This window comes from Tursiops truncatus, chromosome 1, assembly GCF_011762595.2.
Source record: "Tursiops truncatus isolate mTurTru1 chromosome 1, mTurTru1.mat.Y, whole genome shotgun sequence".
Taxonomy (NCBI): Eukaryota; Metazoa; Chordata; class Mammalia; order Artiodactyla; family Delphinidae; genus Tursiops; species Tursiops truncatus.
In genome coordinates, this window is record NC_047034.1 from 106,531,733 (window position 1) to 106,552,464 (window position 20,732).

Genomic DNA, 20,732 nt, shown 5'->3' on the forward strand with positions numbered 1-20,732 from the left:
ACTTAATGCACCTGGAACAAAGAACCTCTGATTCTGCTTACCATCTGCTGGGGGATGAGAAGGCCTCCCACTGCCCCATTTACCACACTTAAATTGAAGGGTGAACTCCCAGCAGGCGGTCGAGAGCTTGGATCCACAGCCCAGGTGTGGATTTCACCCTCAAATGCCCCACATGAAGTTGACTCCCTACATTTGGGCACAGAGTGAAATTTAATTTCTGAGTAGGAGGACTGGTAAAGAAGAATCAATGTTCTGTAAACCGTAGAATAAAAGACAGAGACAAAAAGACAGATAATAAGTGTATGTTTTATTTAATAATGTTCTCAGTAGTTTCAGTCATTTTTCTGTAATTTTCATGATGAATGCAAGTGATACTTTTCTGCATATCCTTAGTATTGAGAAAACAGGCTGGGGAAATAATTTTTTAGTCAAATATGAAACTGTACATTATTCTAATACCTTGGAGGAGATTTCCTTCTACTTTCCATTGTTCTGTAAATGAAAAGTAAATTATGCTTTGTTAAAAAACTTTCCGTTGAATAGTTTTATAGCAAATGTTTCATTCACTTCAATAAATAAATGTACAATATTTTTTGAAAATTGAGACTCAGGCTTTGTAAAATTTTACTACTCCACCAAATTAGTCTCTCGGTTCTTATTCTGCAATAGAAAATTATACATTTTAACTTTTAGTTAAGTAGCACTTAAATAAAATGTCTAATTCCCTTACAAGCCTTTGTGAAGCATTAGACCTGAGATGCACAAAGGTAGTTAATGTTAGAAACCTAAAGGATTTTTAATGAGTATGCCTCATTTTAATGAGAGGTGCCATCTTAATGAGCAACAGCATGGTTGAGTGGATAGAACACTACTTTACAAATTAGGCTTCTTGAAGCCTCCTCACAGCACTTCCAATATATCACTTTGTGGCTCTTTGTTGATGCCTTACCCTCTCTGGGCATTTGATTTTTCTTTTGTAAAATGGAAATAATAAATGCTGATGTCCACAAAGCTCTCAAGAATGCTAAAACAAGAGGAATTTTTTTTTGAATTTCACTTTATATTTTTTATACAGCAGGTTCTTATTAGTTATCTATTTTATACATATGAGTGTATACATGTCAATCCCAATCTCCCAATTCATCCCACCACCACTGGCCCTGCCCCCCGCACTATCCCCCCTTGGTGTCCATACGTTTGTTCTCTATATCTGTGTCTCTATTTCTGCCTTGCAAACCGGTTCATCTGTACCATTTTTCTAGATTCCACATATATGCGTTAGTATACAATATTTGTTTTTATCTTTCTGACTTCATTCTTATGACAGTCTCTAGGTCCATCCATGTCTCAACAAATGACCACATTTTGTTCTTTTTTATGACTGAGTAATATTCCATAATATATATGTACCACATCTTCTCTATCCATTCGTCTGTCGATGGGCATTTAGGTTGCTTCCATGACCTCGCTATTGTAAATAGTGTTGCAATGAACACTGGGGTGCATGTGTTGTTTTCAATTATGGTTTTCTATGGGTATATGCCCCAGAGTGGGATTGCTGGGTCATACGGTAATTCTATTGTTAGTTTTTTAAGGAACCTCTATACTGTTCTCCATAGTGGCTGTATCAATTTACATTTCCACCAACAGTGCAACAGGGTTCCCTTTTCTCCACACCCTCTCCAGCATTTGTTGTTCATAGATTTTCTGAGGATGCCCTTTCCAACTGATGTGAGGTGATACCTCATTGTAGTTTTGCTTTGCATTTCTCTAATAATTAGTGATGTTGAGCAGCTTTTCATGTGCCTCTTGGCCATCTATATGTCTTCTTTGGAGAAATGTCTATTTAGGTCTTATGCCTATTTTTTGATTGGGTTGTTTGTTTTTTTAAATATTGAGCTGCATAAGCTGTTTATATATTTTGGAAATTAATCTTTTGTCTGTTGATTTGTTTGCAAATATTTTCTCCCATTCGGAGGGTTGTCTTTTTGTCTTGCTTATGGTTTCCTTTGCTGTGCAAAAGCTTTTAAGTTTCATTAGGTCCCATTTGTTTATTTGTGTTTTTATTTCCATTACTCTAGGAGGTGGGTCAAAAAGATCTTACTATAATTTATGTCATAGAGTGTTCTGCCTATGTTTTCCTCTAAGAGTTTTATAGTGCCTGGCTTTACATTTAGGTCTTTAATCCATTTTGAGTTTATTTTTGTGTATGGTGTTAGAGAGTGTTCTAATTTCATTCTTTTACATGTAGCTGTCCAGTTTTCTCAGCACCACTTTTTGAAGAGACTGTCTTTTCTCCATTGTATATCCTGCCTCCTTTGTCATAGATTAGTTGACCATAGGTTCATGGGTTTATCTCTGGGCTTTTTATCCTGTTCCATTGATCTATATTTCTGTTTTTGTGCCAGTACCATATTATCTTCATTACTATAGCTTTGTAGTATAGTCTGAAGTCAGGGAGCCTGATTCCTCCAGCTCCACTTTTTTTCCCTCAAGATTGCTTTGGCTATGCCAGGTCTTTTGTGCCCCATACAAATTTTAAGATTTTTTTGTTCTAGTTCTTTAAAATATGTCATTGGTAATTTGATAGGGATTGCATTGAATCTGTAGATTGCTTTGCGTAGTATAGTCATTTTCACAATATTGTTTCTTCCAATCCAAGAACATGATATATCTCTCCATGTGTTTGTGTCATCTCTGATTTCTTTCATCAGTGTCTTATAGTTTTCTGAGTACAGGTCTTTTACCTCCTTATGTAGGTTTACTCCTAGGTAATTTATTCTTTTTATTGCAGTGGTGAATGGGATTGTTTCCTTAATTTCTCTTTCTGATCTTTTGTTGTTAGTGTATAGGAATGCAAGAGATTTCTGTGCATTAATTTTGTATCCTGCAACTTTACCAAATTCATTGATTAGCTCTAGTAGTTTTCTGGTGGCATCTTTAGGATTATCTATGTATAGTATCATGTCATCTGCAAACAGTGACAGTCTTACTTCTTTTCCAATTTGTATTCCTTCTATTTCTTTTTCTTCTCTGATTGCCATGGCTAGGATTTCCAAAACTATGTTGGATAATAGTGGTGTGAGTGGACAACCTTGTCTTGTTCCTGATCTTAGAGGAAATGCTCTCAGTTTTTCACCATTGAGAATGATGTTTGCTGTGGGTTTGTCATATATGGCTTTATTATGTTCATGTAGGTTCCCTCTATGCACACTTTCTGGAGAGTTTTTATCATAAATGGGTGTTGAATTTTGTCAAAAGTTTTTCTGTGTCTATTGAGATGATCATATGGTTTTTATTTTTCAATTTGTTAATATGGTGTATCACATTGATTGATTTGCATATATTGAAGAATCCTTGCATCCCTGTGATAAATCCCACTTGCACATGGTGTATAATCTTTTTAATGTGTTGCTGGATTCTGTTTGCTAGTATTTTGTTGAGGATTTTGCATCTATATTCATCAGTGATATTGGTCTGTAATTTTTTTTTTTTGTAGTATCTTTTTCTGGTTTTGGTATATCAGGGTGATTGTAGCCTCATAGAATGAGTTTGGGAGTGTTCCTTCCTCTGCAGTTTTTTGGAAGAGTTTGTGGAGGATGGGTGTTAGCTCTTCTCTAAATGTTTGATAGAACTCACCGGTGAAGCCATCTGGTCCTAGACTTTTGCCTGTTGGAAGATTTTTAATCACAGTTTCAATTTCATTACTTGTGATTTGTCTGTTCATATTTTTTATTTCTTCCTGGTTCAGTCTTGGAAGGTTATACCTTTCTAAGAATTTGTCCATTTCTTCCAGGTTGTCCATTTTATTGGCATAAAGTTGCTTGTAATAGTATCTTATGATGCTTTGTATTTCTGTGGTATCTGTTGTAAATTCTCCTTTTTCACTCCTAATTTTATTCATTTGAGTCCTCTCCCTCTTTTTCTTGATGAGTCTAGCAATCAATTTTGTTTATCTTCTCAAAGAACCAGCTTTTAGTTTTACCGATGTTTGCTATTGTTTTCTTTGTTTCTATTTCATTTATTTCTGCTCTGATCTTTATGATTTTCCTTCTACTAACTTTGGGTTTTGTTTGTTCTTCTTTCTCTAGTTCCTTTAGGTGTAAGGTTAAATTGTTTATTTGAGATTTTTCTTGTTTTTTGAGGTAGGATTGTATTGCTATAAACTTCCCTCTTAGAACTGCTTTTGCTGCATTCCATAGGTTTTGGATCATTGTGTTTTCATTGTCATTTGTCTCTAGGTATTTTTTGATTTCCTCTTTGATTTCTTCAGTGATCGCTCGGTTATTTAGTAACGTATTGTTTAACCTCCATGTGTTTGTGTTTTTTACATTTTTTTCCCCTGTAATTGATTTCTAATCTCATAGCATTGTGGTCAGAAAAGATGCTTGAGATGATTTCAATTTTCTTAAATTTACTGAGGCTTGATTTGTGACCCAAGATGTGATCTATCCTGGAAAATGTTCTGTGTGCACTTGAGAAGAAAGTGTAATCTGCTGTTTTCAGAGGGGGAATGTCCTATAAATATCAACTAAATCTATCTGGTCGGGCTTTCCTGGTGGCGCAGTGGTTGAGAGTCCGCCTGCCGATGCAGGGGACATGGGTTCATGCCCCGGTCCGGGAAGATCCCACATGCCACGGAGCGGCTAGACCTGTGAGCCATGGCCACTGAGCCTGCGCGTCCAGAGCCTGTGCTCCGCAATAGGAGAGGCCACAACAGTGAGAGGCCCACATAATGCAAAAAAAAAAAAAAAAAAAAAAAAAATCTATCTGGTCTATTGTGTCATTTAAAGCTTGTGTTTCCTTATTAATTTTCTGTCTGGATGATCTGTCCATTGGTGTAAGTGAGGTGTTAAAGTCCCCCACTATTACTGTGTTACTGTTGATTTCCTCTTTTATAGTTGTTAGCATTTGCCTTATGTATTGATAGGTGCTCCTATGTTGGGTGCATATATATTTATAATTGTTATATCTTCTTCTTGGATTGATCCCTTTATCATTATGTAGTGTCCTTCCTTGTCTCTTGTAACATTCTTTATTTTAAATCTATTTTATCTGATATGTGTATTGTTACTCCAGCTTTCCTTTGATTTCCATTTTCATGGGATATCTTTTTCCATCCCCTCATTTTCAGTCTATATGTGTCCCTAGGTCTGAAGTGGGTCTCTTGTTGACAGCATACATATGGGTATTGTTTTTGTATCCATTCAGCGAGCTTGTGTCTTTTGGTTGGAACATTTAGTCCATACTCATTTAAGGTAATTGTCAATATATATGTTCCTGTTACAATTTTCTTAATTGTTTTGGGTTTGTTTTTGTAGGTCCTTTTCTACTCTTGTTTCCCACTTAGAGAAGTTCCATTAGCATTTGTTGTAGAGCTGGTTTGGGGGTGCTGAATTCTCTTAGCTTTTGCTTGTTTGTAAAGCTTTTGATTTCTCCATTGAATCTGAATTAGATTCTTGCCTGTAGAGTAAGCTTGGTTGTAGGTTCTTCCCTTTCATTACTTTAAATACATCATGTCACTCCCTTCTGACTTGTAGAGTTTCTGCTGAGAAATCAACTGTTAACCTTATGGGAGTTCCCTTGTATGTCATTTGTCAATTTTCCCTTGTTGCTTTCACTAATTTTTCTTTGTCTTTAATTTTTGTCAGTTTGATTACTATGTGTCTCAGCATGTTTCTCCTTGGGTTTATCCTGCCTGGGGCTCTCTGCGCTTCTTGGACTTGGGTGGCTATTTCCTTTACCATGTTAGGGAAGTTTTCAACTATAATCTCTTCAAATAATTTCTTGGGTCCTTCCTCTCTCTCTTCTCCTTCTGGGACCACTATAATATGAATGTTGGTACATTTAATTTTGTCCCAGAAGTTTCTTAGGCTGTCTTCATTTCTTTTCATTCTTTTCCTTTATTCTGTTCTGTGGCAGTGAATTCCACCATTCTGTCTTCCAGGTGACTTATCCATTCTTCTGCCTCAGTTATTCTGCTATGGATTCCTTTTAGTGTATTTTTCCTTTCAGTTATTGTATTGTTCATCTCTGTTTGTTCTTTAATTCTTCTAGGTCTTTGTTAAACATTTTTTGCATCTTCTCGATCTTTGCCTCCATTCTTTTTCCGAGGTCTTAGATCATCTTCACTATCATTCTTCTGAATTCTTTTTCTGGAAGGTTGCCTATCTCCATTTCAATTAGTTGTTTTCTGGGGTTTTATCTTGTTCCTTTGTTTGGTACATAGTCCTCTGGCTTTTCATTTTGTCTATCTTACTGTGAATGTGGTTTTCATTCCACAGGCTGCAGGATTGTAGTTCTTGCTTCTGCTGTCTGCCCTCTGGTGGTTGAGCTAACTAAGAGTCTTGTGTAAGCTTCCTGATGGGAGGGACTGGTGGTACATAGAGCTGGGTGTTGCTCTGGTGGGCAGAGCTCAGTAAAACTTTAATCTGCTTGTCTGCTGATGGGTGGTGCTGAGTTCCCTCCCTGTTAGTTGTTTGCCCTGAGGCAACACAGCACTGGCGCCTACAGACTCTTTGGTGGGGCTAATGGCGGACTCTGGGAGGGCTCATGCCAAGGATTACTTCCCAGAACTTCTGCTGCCAGTGTCCTTGTCCCCGCAGTGAGCCACAGCCACCCCCCACCTCTGCAGAAGACCCTCCAATACTAGCAGGTAGGTCTGGTTCAGTCTACTATGGAGTCACTGCTCCTTCCTGCTGGGTCCTGATGCACACACTACTTTGTGTGTCCCCTCCAAGGGTGGAATCTCTGTTTCTCCCAGTCCTATCAAAGTCCTGCAATCAAATTCTGCTGGCCTTCAATGTCTGATTCTCTGGGAATTCCTCGTCCCGTTGCCAGAGCCCCAGGTTCGGAAGCCTGTTGTGTGTCTCAGAACCTTCACTCCATTGGGTGGACTTCTGTGGTATAATTGTTCTCCAGTTTGTGAGGTACTCACCCAGCAGTTATGAGATTTGATTTTATTGTGATTGCGCCCCTCCTATCTTCTCATTGTGGCTTCTCCTTTGTATTTGGTTGTGGGGTATATTTTTTGGTGAGTTCCAGTGTCTTCCTGTCGATGATTGTCCAGTAGCTAGTTGTGATTCCAGTGCTCTCGCAAAAGGGAGTGAGTACATGTCCTTCTACTCCACCATCTTGAACCAATCCCGAAGAGGAGCTTTTTAAATGTAAATGATATAAGAAATAATCATGGATCTACCTAAAATCTACCAGGGACATTCAACAGATTTCATTTGTGAGACCATTAACCCAAGTTAGAATTATTTTAGATCATGGATTATTCTTTGTTCTATATTTGTGATATTATTATTTTGATTGATATTTTGGAACAGGTGTGGAGGAGGAAAGGAAGAAGGAACAACTGAATATACTGAAACAATTATTTTTGCTTCCAAATGTAGGATTGCATCTTATTCAAAATAGTGAGTAGAATTCATGCACTGCCTGACGTGATATGCTATGAGAGGTCCAGAATCTTCACAAAGCCTCAAGTCTGGCTTTTTCTTAGAAGAAGATGGGGAGACTGTGGTTGCTACTTCATGTCCTTTTTGGTACTTTGTAAGCACAGAGAGGGCTCCCTTCTGTACTCTTCATCTTACACAGCAACAAAAAAAGGAGGAGAGAAGTGTTATCCTAAAAGCTGTGCCCCCTGAAAACTGTATGATCATGGTTGGTGGGGTGGCATAGGGCCTTGGCACTGATTTCCTCACCAGCAGGGACAGGTGCTGTGGGACCTACTTTCTGGAAAGCCACAGACCTTCTAATGGTATGGCTAGGTCAGGCAAAAAGTCAGTTATGGTTGCTTGGGGAGGCAGAAGAGATGGTTGACAGTCATGGGGAATATGAAGTATTGATTCTTAGGTGAACAGGAAATAGGGAAGGAGGGGTAAGCATTGGTGAAAACTGAAAGTAGGTCTAGTGCTGGGCTTTGCAGTCAGACCTTGAGCTTCCTGGAGAATAGATTTTTGAGGTCCTACAAGTCTAGACCCAAATCCTTGTTCCATCATTTACTTGACAGTGTGATTTGGGGAAAGATATATCACTCCTCAGATTCTCAGTTTCTGCTTTTGTAAAATGGATTGAATAATAATTGAGGAGTCGAGAAAATAATGTTTGGAAAGAGCTGAGTCTAGTCCCTTGACTTTTATTAGTATTGGAAGGCAAATTGTGGCTCCAGTCCAAGAAGATTGATGACCAGCTGCTGAATGTTCAGTCACTTTCACTTATGGTCAGAATTGATCCTGAGAACAAAAGAAGGTGGGAGTAGTAGATAGGTCTGAGCCAAATGTGTGGAGTGCTACAGAGCCTGGGAAATAGTCAGAGGCTGACTGTGTGAGCTTTGTTGTGCATATGTGGCCAGTTTTACCTTCATCTCAAGAATGAGTTCCTGTCTCAGTTACCTTTGTACCTCCTGTACCTAGCAAAGGACCTGGCACAATATATAAATAATTATTTAACAAACCAAATAGAGCAAGATTATGGTACCTTAAGTGGGATGGGTTGCATATCCTCTGACACAGGCAGAGCCAGAAGAACTCTGGCCTTCCTCATTTCAGTCTTAAAAATGTGCTTAGTTTAATCACTCAGCCCTGCTCTCAGACACATAGCTCCAACTTTGATTTTATATATTATGAGACTCTCAGATTAAAGAATGATCCCCAGAGTAGCATGGAAATATATGAAGGCATCAGGTGGGATCCTACAGGATATGCCTGCCTATGTCCAGTGGAGTATTAGATTGTAGACAATGAACTATTCCAGAGGAATAATGGATAATCCATCTTCTATTGTATATCTGCTTCTCCCTAGAAATTTGGCATCTTTTATATTTCTCTATAATTGGTAGAACTAAATTTATAAACAAAATTATTCATGTAGTTATATGATATTTTTCAGTATCTTTTATGTGCTATTTCTTATACATGATGTACTTGAGTTATTGGGCTGGGTTTATCATAGGGAGATATCAGAAGTGTGTGCCCAGAACCCAGTTTGCAAGGAGCTCAGGAAATCTTTTGTTGGGCTCAGACAGAATGCATTTGCCTCCATATGTTTCTTGGAGTCTTAGCTCAAACATATCAAATTGTTCAAGGAGAATTTTATTTCCTGGTTAAAGCCAAATCAGAAGAAATCATCAGGTGTTGAATGGTTTCTCTATGACGGTGTAAATCTCTTGTGAATTCCTAGTCATGAGGGGGCACATTCACCCAAGGTTTATCCCAGGGGTACCCAAAACTTGACTCAGATTTTTTTTTTAACATTATACAGAGTTCAACAAAACTAGATTGCTTTTAAACAGAATTCCTAAATGAACAAATTTTGACTGTTGTACAAATGCAATGGGGAAATTTCTTAATTAAAAATGATTTCTGGTCTTAGATACCATATTTAAAGAAAGTCCACAAGCCAAATATGGGTCTTTGTAGCATGTCAAAAACAGGGCCAGTATGGGATAGACTGGCCATCCTTGGTGCCTATCAGTTTTCATTTGCTCCTTTGAAGTGATAAAGGTCTTGGGCATAGAAGTATCTACCCAACTAGAGAATTATCTGAAGCATTTTGCAGATTTGTATGGCTAGGCACTATTGCCCTAGTTTCTTAGATGGACCCAGAGTAGTTTTAATCTATGTATTTATAGCTGTTTTAAATCACCAATTTCAACACATTTCAGAGACTCTGTGTGGCCAGACCTTCACTGACTTTAGATATCAGACCCAGAGCACCTGCAGGAACCCAGTGCTCTAGAGTGAAGAGCTGATAACACATCTTATCTCTAATGCCTAACTTAGAAGACAATCATATGTGTTGAACAGTCGGTCACTGTCCTCCACTGTGGTTTTTTCATTGCCTTCTATCATGCTTCCTGCTGCTTGAGAAGCATGGTGTTCATGACTGTCCTCAGTCCTGGGTCTGATATTATCCTTGGTTACCTATTAAAGACTCAAGGTGTAACAACCTCAATTCAATAACTATTTATGATTCACTTAATACGTACCATGAAGAAATCTAAAAGATGCAATGCAAAGGACCATCTTAGGTTCCCCGGGAAATAAACAGAAGTACTATTGAAATATAGTCCATGTTTTAGAAAAGCTTACCATTCTAGGGAAAGGAACAAGGCAAATTTGAGAAAGCATGTAAATCATAATAGTCAATATTAACTAAGAAGAACAAATCATGTGTCACAGGAAATGTTATTGGAAACCAGAGAAGGGGGAGGAGGAGAGGGTTACCTGGATGAGTTGAGACTTGGTCTGGGCGCTGATGAGGGCACAGAACTTGAATAGAGTAAAAGGGTAATGTACTGTATAGAGGTACATCGCTGATCTCCACAGGCCTTGATGTGGGGAACTGGCCTTTTCTCTGTGGAAGAACTCCATTACCCTAAAAACATTCCAAGGTTAATGGAATTACCTGTGTGAGACTTTCCATTAAGACTAGAAAGAGATTAGTTTTTTGCAGTCTTGCTGTCAGTGTGGTACAGAGAATTCAAAGAGAAGCAGCCTTCACAAGTTCACCTGGCTTTTCATGGACAGAACCAGAGCCCTCCATTCCCTATCTTAGCTGCATTATCAGATTGTCCAGCTTCCCCAGCAGTGTGGTCCACTGCCCCATCACTCCCCTTTAGGAGGCCTAGGTAGTCATCTTAATTGGCTGTTACACTATTAATTCTAAAATTCTGATTTTCCTCTGGGATATTGGGATTTCCAAAGGAATATCTTTCTATGTTGTATTGCATCTATGATGTAATATACATGAACCTAAAGAGCCTCAACTATTTCCTGAAGCATATCAACTGTGGCCTCTTCAATTAGTTTGGCTGAACAGCTGGGATTCTTGACAGCTTGTCCACTATCTAGTGCATCACAACAGGGCATCAGGACAGTGGGACAGAGAAACTAGGAGGTAGAATTTGACTGTCCCAAAGAATTGTAAGTTAGTTCATAAGAATAAATAAGTCGAATGTGGTAACACACAATCAAATCAGGTATTTGTGCCATTTATATACATAGATGGCTTTCTGGGTTTTATTACAAAGCTAACCCTAAACTAAGTTTTTTTTTTTCTATATGATTTACACATTTTCCTATATTGCATTATAAGTATTTTAAGTGTGTGTGTGTGTGTGTGTGTGTGTGTGTGTGTGTGTGTGTGTGCGCACTGCTTTCTTGGCTAGCCTATAAACTCCTTGAGGGTAAAAATTAGATCTTTTGCAATCCCTCATAGTGCCTATCAGATGGATTTAGATTCTAGTAAAAGCATAACTGTAGACTAGTTTAATTCATAGAGAATTTGTTTCTGATTCCTCGCTTTATTACATCTACCACTCAAACTCTACTTTATCTCCTTCAAAAGCTTTCTATTTCTTTCTCATGTTTCATTTCACGCTCAGTGTATGTGTGTATAACCAGTCAACTTCATCTCACTTCTTTTAATTTCCTTGTGTGGGAGCCATTTTAATAGTATTTGTTTCAAGTGAGGGTCCGTTATTCAAAATAAACACACAAAACTTGGCTAGAGAAAACTATTTGAATAATATTCGTATAGCAATAAAACCTTGAAAATATAAATATAAAATACAATACCCAGGGTTAGTAATGTTATTCACACACTTTGCTAAGTGCTTTTGGGATAGAATATAGCTAATCATAGAAGAATCATCATCTATACGCCACATAAACATCTTTTGTCTGCAGAACTCAAAGAACTTTACTGAAGATAATTGTAATATTTATTCATAATAACCATCCTTTTCTCACCAGTTTTTAATGTCAAAACAGAGATGGGTCAAATATGCAATTAAGTTTTTGACTGAAGACTCCAAATGTTTTTTAATCCTAAAATATAGATAGGGTACATGGGAAGACATGCCCTATTTATGGGTAAATATGGAAATTCATCTCTCCCTCCATTCCTGCTAGCTAGCTACTCAGTGCAGTTAGAGAACAGAGTTTTGTTATTCATCATTACAATCTCAGTGGAGAAGGCAGGAGGATGTTTCTTCCTCCCAGGGAAGCTATTTTGAGCGCCAAGACATTGTGAAACCATTAGATCATAGATGTTAATGATTGTGGACTTATGGTCTGGGAGGGGGTGGGGACACGAATTCTAAGGAAGGTGTTACTCATCTCATTAAAGACGACAATCAGATTGCTTGGAGAGTGCTTATTGAGTGACAGGATCTTTTAAGAAGAGCACTGATCTTAGAGTCCAAGGGCTGGAATTTGGAACCTGTGCTCTGAGCTGTGCTATATTCTAGCCATGTGACTTAGGCAATGATAACGACCATAAATAAAGTAAAAGCTATACATTATGAAGTGGTTTCTATTTACCAGGACCTTCCATCTGTCATTATAATCCTCTCTATGCCACCAAGTGGTAGGTATTATTTTCTCTGTATTACAGATGGGGAAGTAGACTCAGAGAGGTCCAACAACTTTCTAAAGGTCCATTGGCAGAGCTGGGATTTAAAATAAGGTCTATTTAAGGCCAAAGTCCAGGCTCTTTCTCTATTGGACCATGATGCCAATAAGGCATCTCCAAGTCATCATGTTTTTAGCACTTACTATAAGCCAGTCAACCTAAGTGCTTAACATATATTCATTTAATCTATAAAAAAATACAAAAATGCTATGAGGCTGGTATCATTTTACAGATTTGTAAACTGAGAATGAGAGGAAAATTACTTGCTCAAATTCATAAATTTAGTACATGGCAGAGATGAACTAATTAAAAAAATATTCTCCAATTATGTTGCTCTTTTTAAGTTATAATTCCTTTCTTTGACCTATAGTGTCACATTTGACATTTATAACTCTCCTGGGGCGGTAATCAAGCTTGGTATTTTTTTCTCCATTTTAAAGGGAAGGGAAGGACTCTGTAGGGCATCATTCTGGGTTTCTCCTGCTGTGCTAGTTTCTCTTCCATGTCCCCTGGCTGTTCCTCTCAATGTTGAAGGATTATCTCCAAACTTCTTCTCTATTTTAACTTTGCCCACTATATCTCCCCAAGGGAATTCTTCTAGTCCCATTTTACTGAATGAATTGATGACTCCACATCGATGACAATAAATCTCTACTTTTCTGACTTTTAAGTTGATAAGTATCAAATCTCTACATCGATGACTCCCTCTAAGTTTGGGACACCCACTCAGCATCTCCACTTGACTTGAATGTCTTGAAGGCACTTCAGACTCAACATGAGCAAGAACAAATGATTGTTTTTCCAAATATCTGTTCAAACCAAGACTCCCACACTCTTCTCTGGCTCAGTAAAAGGCACCATCTCCACCTAATTGCTCAGGGCAGAACCTAGGAGACATCCTTAATTCCTCCCTTTTCTTCATTTTCCATATGCAAGCCATCCCCAACTTTTGATAGCTATGCCGTTGAATTCAGACCACTTCTTATTGCCCTCACTGTTATGTCCTAGGTCAAATCCCCGTTATCTCTTACTGTGGAACTGCAAGAGTCTCTTAATTGGTTCCTTGTTATCACTCTTGCCCACCTATATAATTCATTCCATGTTGAGACCAAGATAATATTGTTTTGTATTTCATAAGTCCTGTCATATAAATCTCCTACTTAAAACCTTCCAATAACTTTCCATTGTATTTATGAAAAAAATCCAAACACCTTTCCAGGCCCCCATAGTTTGTCCCTGCCTACCTCACTGACCATATTTTGTACCACACTTTCTGTTGCTCACATACTCTGACCACATGACCTTCTTCTTTCTTCTGAAACATGCCAGCATTGTTCTCACCTCATGACCTTTGAACTTTTATAGTATTTTCCCCCTTATTTGTGCATGACCGGCTCTTTCTTTTTACTAAGCTTTCACTTAATCATCATCTTTTTCTGACCACCGCAGTTAAGTAGGCTTCCCCACCCTCACCCAGTCATTTTGTATTTTGTTACCCATTTCATTCTGTTCATACGGCTTGCCACTACTTGAGAAATTATCTTTAAAAAAAAAAAAAAGCTTGTTTATTGGCTATTGTCTGTCTAATCCATTATAATATAAAGTCCCCAAGGACAGGTACTTCTGTTTTGTTCACTATAGAACAGTGCCTGGCATATAGTAGACACACAATTAATATTTACTGATGATCAAATCATTGAATGGATAAAAAACAGGAGGCAGTAAAGGGTGGGCATTATGAACCCAGACATAGCTAGATTTACTAGCTATGTGACCTTGGACAAATTTTCTCTTTATAGAATGGGAATATTAATAATAATCTCTTTATGGTTTTGAGGATTAAATATTAAAGGTGAAGTACTTAGTAAAGTATCTGGCATATAGTAAGTCTCCTGCAGTGCTGGGCTTTCCTATTAAAGGCGTCTTGTTCCTATGATATGAGGCAATGGGCAGAAAGATCTTCATACCCCACATCCTATTGGGTATGACCCTGTGACAGGCAGTGAGAAAGAAGTTTGAAGAACATTAGATGTAACTGGGAAAGCGTGCAGGTCCAAAGGTGACTGATAGTTCATACTGTATTATTTACATCCATACAGACTTTCTGCATATAGCCCATGCACGCTGTGCACTGCACAACTTCAAGGGTGCCATTGATTTAGACTATGATATAAAGGGCATCCCCAAAGTTATACAGTGAGTTGGCCCTATTACATGTTTTCTAATTTATTTGGTCCAACGGGGGGTAAAGTTTATTTAACACCATCTGAAATTGCACGATTCTTGGTTGCCTTTTATAACCAAGGCCTTTTCAATTCCATGCCATCTTACCTTTAAAAGTACAAGGATTCTTCTCCTACTTCAAATCCCTACATCCTAAATGTCACATGCTGAAATTTCAACAGCTCCAATTTTACCATTCTTTAAGAGTTATGCAGTGACTCTATTTAATGAATTAAGAGGCAGGACATGTCTGACAATGGAACAGAATATTTGGGAAAAGATATGTTCTGGAATCCTGTATGTAGGATCATTACTACTGTGAATGGCAGAGGAGCTGGATGGGTCTCATTTATCCTGCTTTCTCAGTGCCCTGCGTTCTACATGCTGATTACAGGTGCTCAATAAATATGTACTACATGATTGAACGTCTGACTCCCAGTCCTACTTTGTATGGGCAAGACAGGACTGGCACGTGTGAGGCAGTCCTGACATGAGAAATCTCATGACGGTGGAAGGAAAACAGCTGCACTGAGCTGGTTGCACAGAAGATAAAGCACCATTTTGACATTGGTCCTGGCCTAACTTGAGACACCAACTGTGCGGTTCAACATTAGACAATCTGATCCAGAGCGGTTGCAATTTCATGCCAGATGTTTTCAGGCTATACATGGAGTCTGAGAGCTGCTGGACTCTAAGTCCCAAATGGTACACATAGGTCTCGACACATCATTTTGAAATTTGTGAATAAGAAGTTTCAGCTCTGTCCTGAACTTGCTCATACTCTCAGCCCATTCAAGTTTTATAGCTCTGCTGACATTGTATGCTCTTCATTTTCACCGTCTTAAGCTTCACAGTCTAAATGCTCTCCTGTGAAGGCTCCGGCATAAAAATCACTGTCCTGATTACTTCTGTTATTCTTTGACTCAGTAGGCATAGGACACGTATGTATTATAGATCATCATTGGTGCTCGCACTTTGCTCAGTTGCAAGGAGTTTGTGTCCTGCTAGTGGTCATACTTTATGTTTCAGTTATATCTGTGTGTGAGCTATGCTGTGTTAGTTAAATATAAGGGGTATCGGTCGACTAGATCGATAGACATGGTACTGCAGGCTAGGAGTATATGCTCTGCGAGGAGCGGGTCTCGGAGCTGTGGCTGAAGGGAGAGGCCGAGGGGTGGCTCCGGTCACTCACAAAAAAGCGGCTTAGAGCTGTACTGATCTTTATGATAGTTTTGCCATATTGTATGGTGTTCCTCTCAATCAGTAATAGTATCATTAAAAATAAACCGTCATGAAACTACGATAGGGTATCCGATACATGTCGGAGCGGACTTAAGCCATGCTGAGTGCGTGGGAGAGCTCTCACCACTGCCGCTAAGCTCATTCTGAATTTGATTTGAATCCCCATCTCTACAGTTCTTCTTATAGATAAGCAAAAAAGTGGGGGGAGCTTTATCATCAGTGGAAGCTCTTTATTTCCCCTCTCCACTAAGAAACCCATCTATTCTTTTTCAGGGAGTGTATAGGATTATTTCAGAGTTCGTTAAAATAGTGGAGTTGATTTTGGCGTTTCTCTAGGTTACTTCTGTGCATCCCCCCAACATTGTCCTCCCTGACTGAGTGAGAACTTCAGCATCCAAAAGGGCTTCTTCCCATTACAGTAACTCTGCTCTATATTTAGAAAAAGATCTTTTACAGGAGAGGTTAATCACACTACTTAAGGCAAATTCACAATAGTTAAAGTAGGTCATTAGGAATTCATTCAGGTGTGGCTCCTGTAAACTGACTTCCAAATTTGCAAGGGAAAAGGGGAATGCTTAGCTTTAAGGACAAGATCTGTCCAAAAGTAATGTTACGTATCAGGAAGGATTATAGTCTGATAGCTGTCAAATCTCAAAAACAAAATCAATTCCCGTTTGAAAAATCTTGGTAAAAATTTAGTGATTAACTAGAATATTTTGCTCAAGGAAAAAAAGGACACTACTATTAGATTACTGTTAGATTGTATGTTCCTTGAGTACAGAGGATATATGGTGGTCAACTTTCCAGCCCCTTTTTAGTACCTTACATAATATCTTGCACATGAAAAATGTTTAGTAAGTTGGTTTTGAATGAAATTGGATGTTTGGACTTCGTTGTTTGTATTTTTATTCAAAGAATATACAAAGAGTTAAAACGAAAAAGTATAGCTTTTCTTTCTAGACCATTTGCAGGGCCATATGGTATATGGGAAATAATGGAAACCTGAGATGCAAGAAACTTAGGTTCTAACTCGGCTCTTCCATTAACTAGTTATGTGCCTTTGATTGATAACCTCCACCAACCTTAATTTGTCTGAACTTCAAACTGAGGACGTGGAAGCTAAGTGCCTATTAACTCTAAAATACATTCATTTGAATATTTATTTTACTCTTATTCTAGGTTTAATTTTTACATGTGTTGGTTACCTAAATAAAGGTATCAATTCATTTCTACCTTTAGACACTAAATTTTCTACCAAACAACTAATCTACCCTCCAATTTTCTCAGCCTAGGGAGCTCTTCTCTAATTGCATCAAGCAGATCCACTCTGAATATCTGGCTCTGAATACCTGGAGTTTTGAAAACTTACCCTGAGAACTTGTAAAATTAGGGCAGAGTAAAGACAAAAATGACTGTCCTTGCTATACCCAGTTGCTAGTATTCTAATTACACTGGACCTGAACCTTTGGTGAGCTGCAGTAAATTAAACTATTCAGTGGGAGCAAATCATTACCCATAGGAGATGAATTTGCCCTTTAAGGATGCTGATTAGAGCCCTGAAAAAGGAAATTTACTTAATAGTGCCTGGAAAAGTGAAGGGCATTTTGTTTCCAGAAAGTTGCTTATTCACACAAAATCAAGCCTGATGACATTTGTTTTACTGTGATCATTTTATAATCACTTCAATTTAATGGATAATTTGGATTTATTTTAGGGGAGTGGAAGGGTGACCTCATGATAGGTGAGAACAGATACAAATAGAAGAGTGAAGACCTTCCTCTGGGAAGGAGGGCAGCAGCTGCTTTTGTTCCATCAAGAATCTCATGGTAGGGCTTCCCTGGTGGCGCAGTGGTTGAGAGTCTGCCTGCCGATGCAGGGGACACGGGTTCGTGCCCGGTCTGGGAAGATCCCACATGCTGTGGAGCAGCTGGGCCCGTGAGCCATGGCCGCTGAGCCTGCGCGTCCGGAGCCTGTGCTCCACGACGGGAGAGGCCACAACAGCGAGAGGCCCGCGTACCACAAAAAAAAAAAAAAAAAGAATCTCATGGTATTACTCAATAGGAGCACACTGTGGGGTCAGCCTGAAGAAATCCTAGACTAGGAGAGGGAGGAAACAATGTCCTATAGTCAACAGAAAAAGGACTCTGTGGTTGGAGTGGAATTTCACCCTTCCTTGGTTAAAAATAATTGCCCTTTTCTATTGAAGTATAGCTGATTTAAAAATAGATGAATTGCTCTTGACAACTCTTCCCACCAATCTCAAAGGGATCGGGATCCAAACCTCATTCTGCAAGGAGAGGAAGCAATTCTCTTGACGAGATTTACTGTCAGTAGATATGCTGTATTCTGGAAAAGTTATACTCCTATGTCAACTCAGAAAGGAAACTCCCAGGTTCCTTCTAGTAACATTGAGAGTGCCCTGAGAGTGTGTAGGTACCCTGGGACCAGGAGAGGGTCATTCTGCCAGCATCACTTGGGAAAGGTATAGCCAACTGTGGAAGCTGCTCCTGCCAGCCAAGCCTGCTAAGATGATTCTTTCCATCGAAAAGCAAGACACTGTGAGATTGTGATTTGCCTCTTGCAGAATAGATGATGTTTATTGATTTTTAAAATTCTACTATAGAATATTAGAAAGTGTGCTTGCAAGTTGGAAAGTTGATGTCAGCTAATGAAGAACTTCCTTGGAAAGCGTCCCTTACATTTAAGATTGCTCCTCAAATCAAGAGGAATGTGAAGTGGCTGCAGGTCCAAGGTGTTCCAGATACTGGAATAGGCCTAGGCCTTATTGGTCAAACGTGTGATAGAAATGTGTTGCAGTTTTAACTAGATGGTATTTAGTTACCTACGTATGGTGGTGAAGAGCCCAGACTTGGGAATCACATAGAACTGGAATCAAGATCAACATCTAAATCTGAGAGTAAAAGCACCTTCCTCATAGTATTCCCATGAGGAATCAACTTAGCTGAATGCTAAATATTTCATTAACAATTAAGAAGGCCCAGGACTTGATCAATCATAGCAATGCCAGTCATAGGGCTGGAGCAGGGTTCTGGGGACTCCCTCTCTGGCTACTTTAATTGCTGTATTGTAGATAGTCCAGGGGCATACCTGGGGAAGGGGCTGAGACTGCCAGAGTAGTGGGGGAGCCCTTGAAGGACTGAAATAACAGCTGTTTACTAACCAGAACAGAGGACATTCAACACCGATGAGAGCATACAGGCTGGATGAACAGTCATGAGACTGAAAGAAATTAAGTTAGTTAAGGTGCTTAACATAATACCTGTCACGTAGTAAGAACTCAGTTAATACTATTATTACTAATAATACCACCACTACTATTTCCTCTTTTTCTTCTTCTACTGCTTCTCCTCCTTCTTCTCCTCTTTTCCCTCCTCTTCCTCCCCTCCTATTATATTGTATAATCCAAGAACAAATATATGCCCTACAACTTCGAATGTAAAGCTTGTTTTCCATCCAAGCTTTGGACCACTCTTGACCGTTAACCAGTGCTTCCCAAACTTTCTCATGACTTTTGGTGTCTCGGTGATTTTTCTGTTCATTAAGTTGGTTAAGTCCAAATAACTTAGTATTTATGTCCTAACATAACATTTGGAAAAAAAGCTAATACACAGAAATTGAAACACAAAATCATATTTTTATTTCATTCTTAAATAACCACAATTACTTACTAATGGAATATGTGTACCTGTTGGATACTTTACAACTTTTAAAACTCTGGAATCAGGTTGGATATTGCCTCCCTCATTTCTTATTCCACAATGATTTTTGTGTATTACTTAGTTTACACTTATGTGTTACATAGCAATCATCAAAAACCTAACTTTGCCAATATCCAATGTCATAGAAAGGAATGTTGCAAGGCTTAAAGTTGAAACCATGCTAGCAGTTCAAAGGAGGTCTGAGAAATATGGATGTGTGTCCCTTTAATTTTAAAATATTTTTGTGCCCTGTGAATTTGCTTCAGATATTCCATGATGGCTTGGCACACAGTTTGAAAACCAGGGGATTAACTAGATAGACTTTTAGGAATAATAAATACTAATAGTTTGGGTCAGCTAAAGACTAATGCATTCACAACTCAAAGGATCTAGTGGGCATAAGCTCATATGATCGTGCTTTGACTGTAGGACTCCTAGGATAAATGGTGGTTTGGGCTGACTGCCAGTTGAATACTAGCCTGCCCAAGCTTATCTAATTTGTTAATTTTGAACTTTCAAGAGAAATGAGAACACCTTGAAAGGAGAATCACATCCCTAACTTTTAGTCATCCTAATGGCCTTTGTCTGCTTGCTGAAACTTAATTATTTGCTCAAAGAGGTACAGTGTATTGTGCTAATTTTTCATGGAACTGATGTTCAGATTATTGGATTAGCAAAATTAATTTTTTTCTAAAATTGGATTTTTCTATTTCTGATCCTTCATTGGATTTTCTGGATTGCATTTAGATCTGTACTTGGGGTGTGATGTTGCTTTTTCTTCTGTTTTGGAGGAGAGAACACTGTTTCTGTAGAATTATGGAATCTAGAACAGGAAGGCACTTTTAAGTGACCTGCCACTACCTTCACGTTTTGATGAGGAGAGGCCAGGTGACTTGCCCACACTCCTCCTTGTGGGGCAAGGCAGGACTGGAACCCAGTTTCTAACCTCCTATAATGGTCTCCTATTTGACCATCCTTTTCTACACAGTACCAGCTTAAAGAATCCCCTTTTCCATTTATGGTGTTTCAAGGTGTCAGGGCATGTCATTGTAAATTATCTCTCTTGGATCCTCAGTCACTACCTCCTAATGAATTAGTGCTGACCTCAATCCTACACACAAAGCA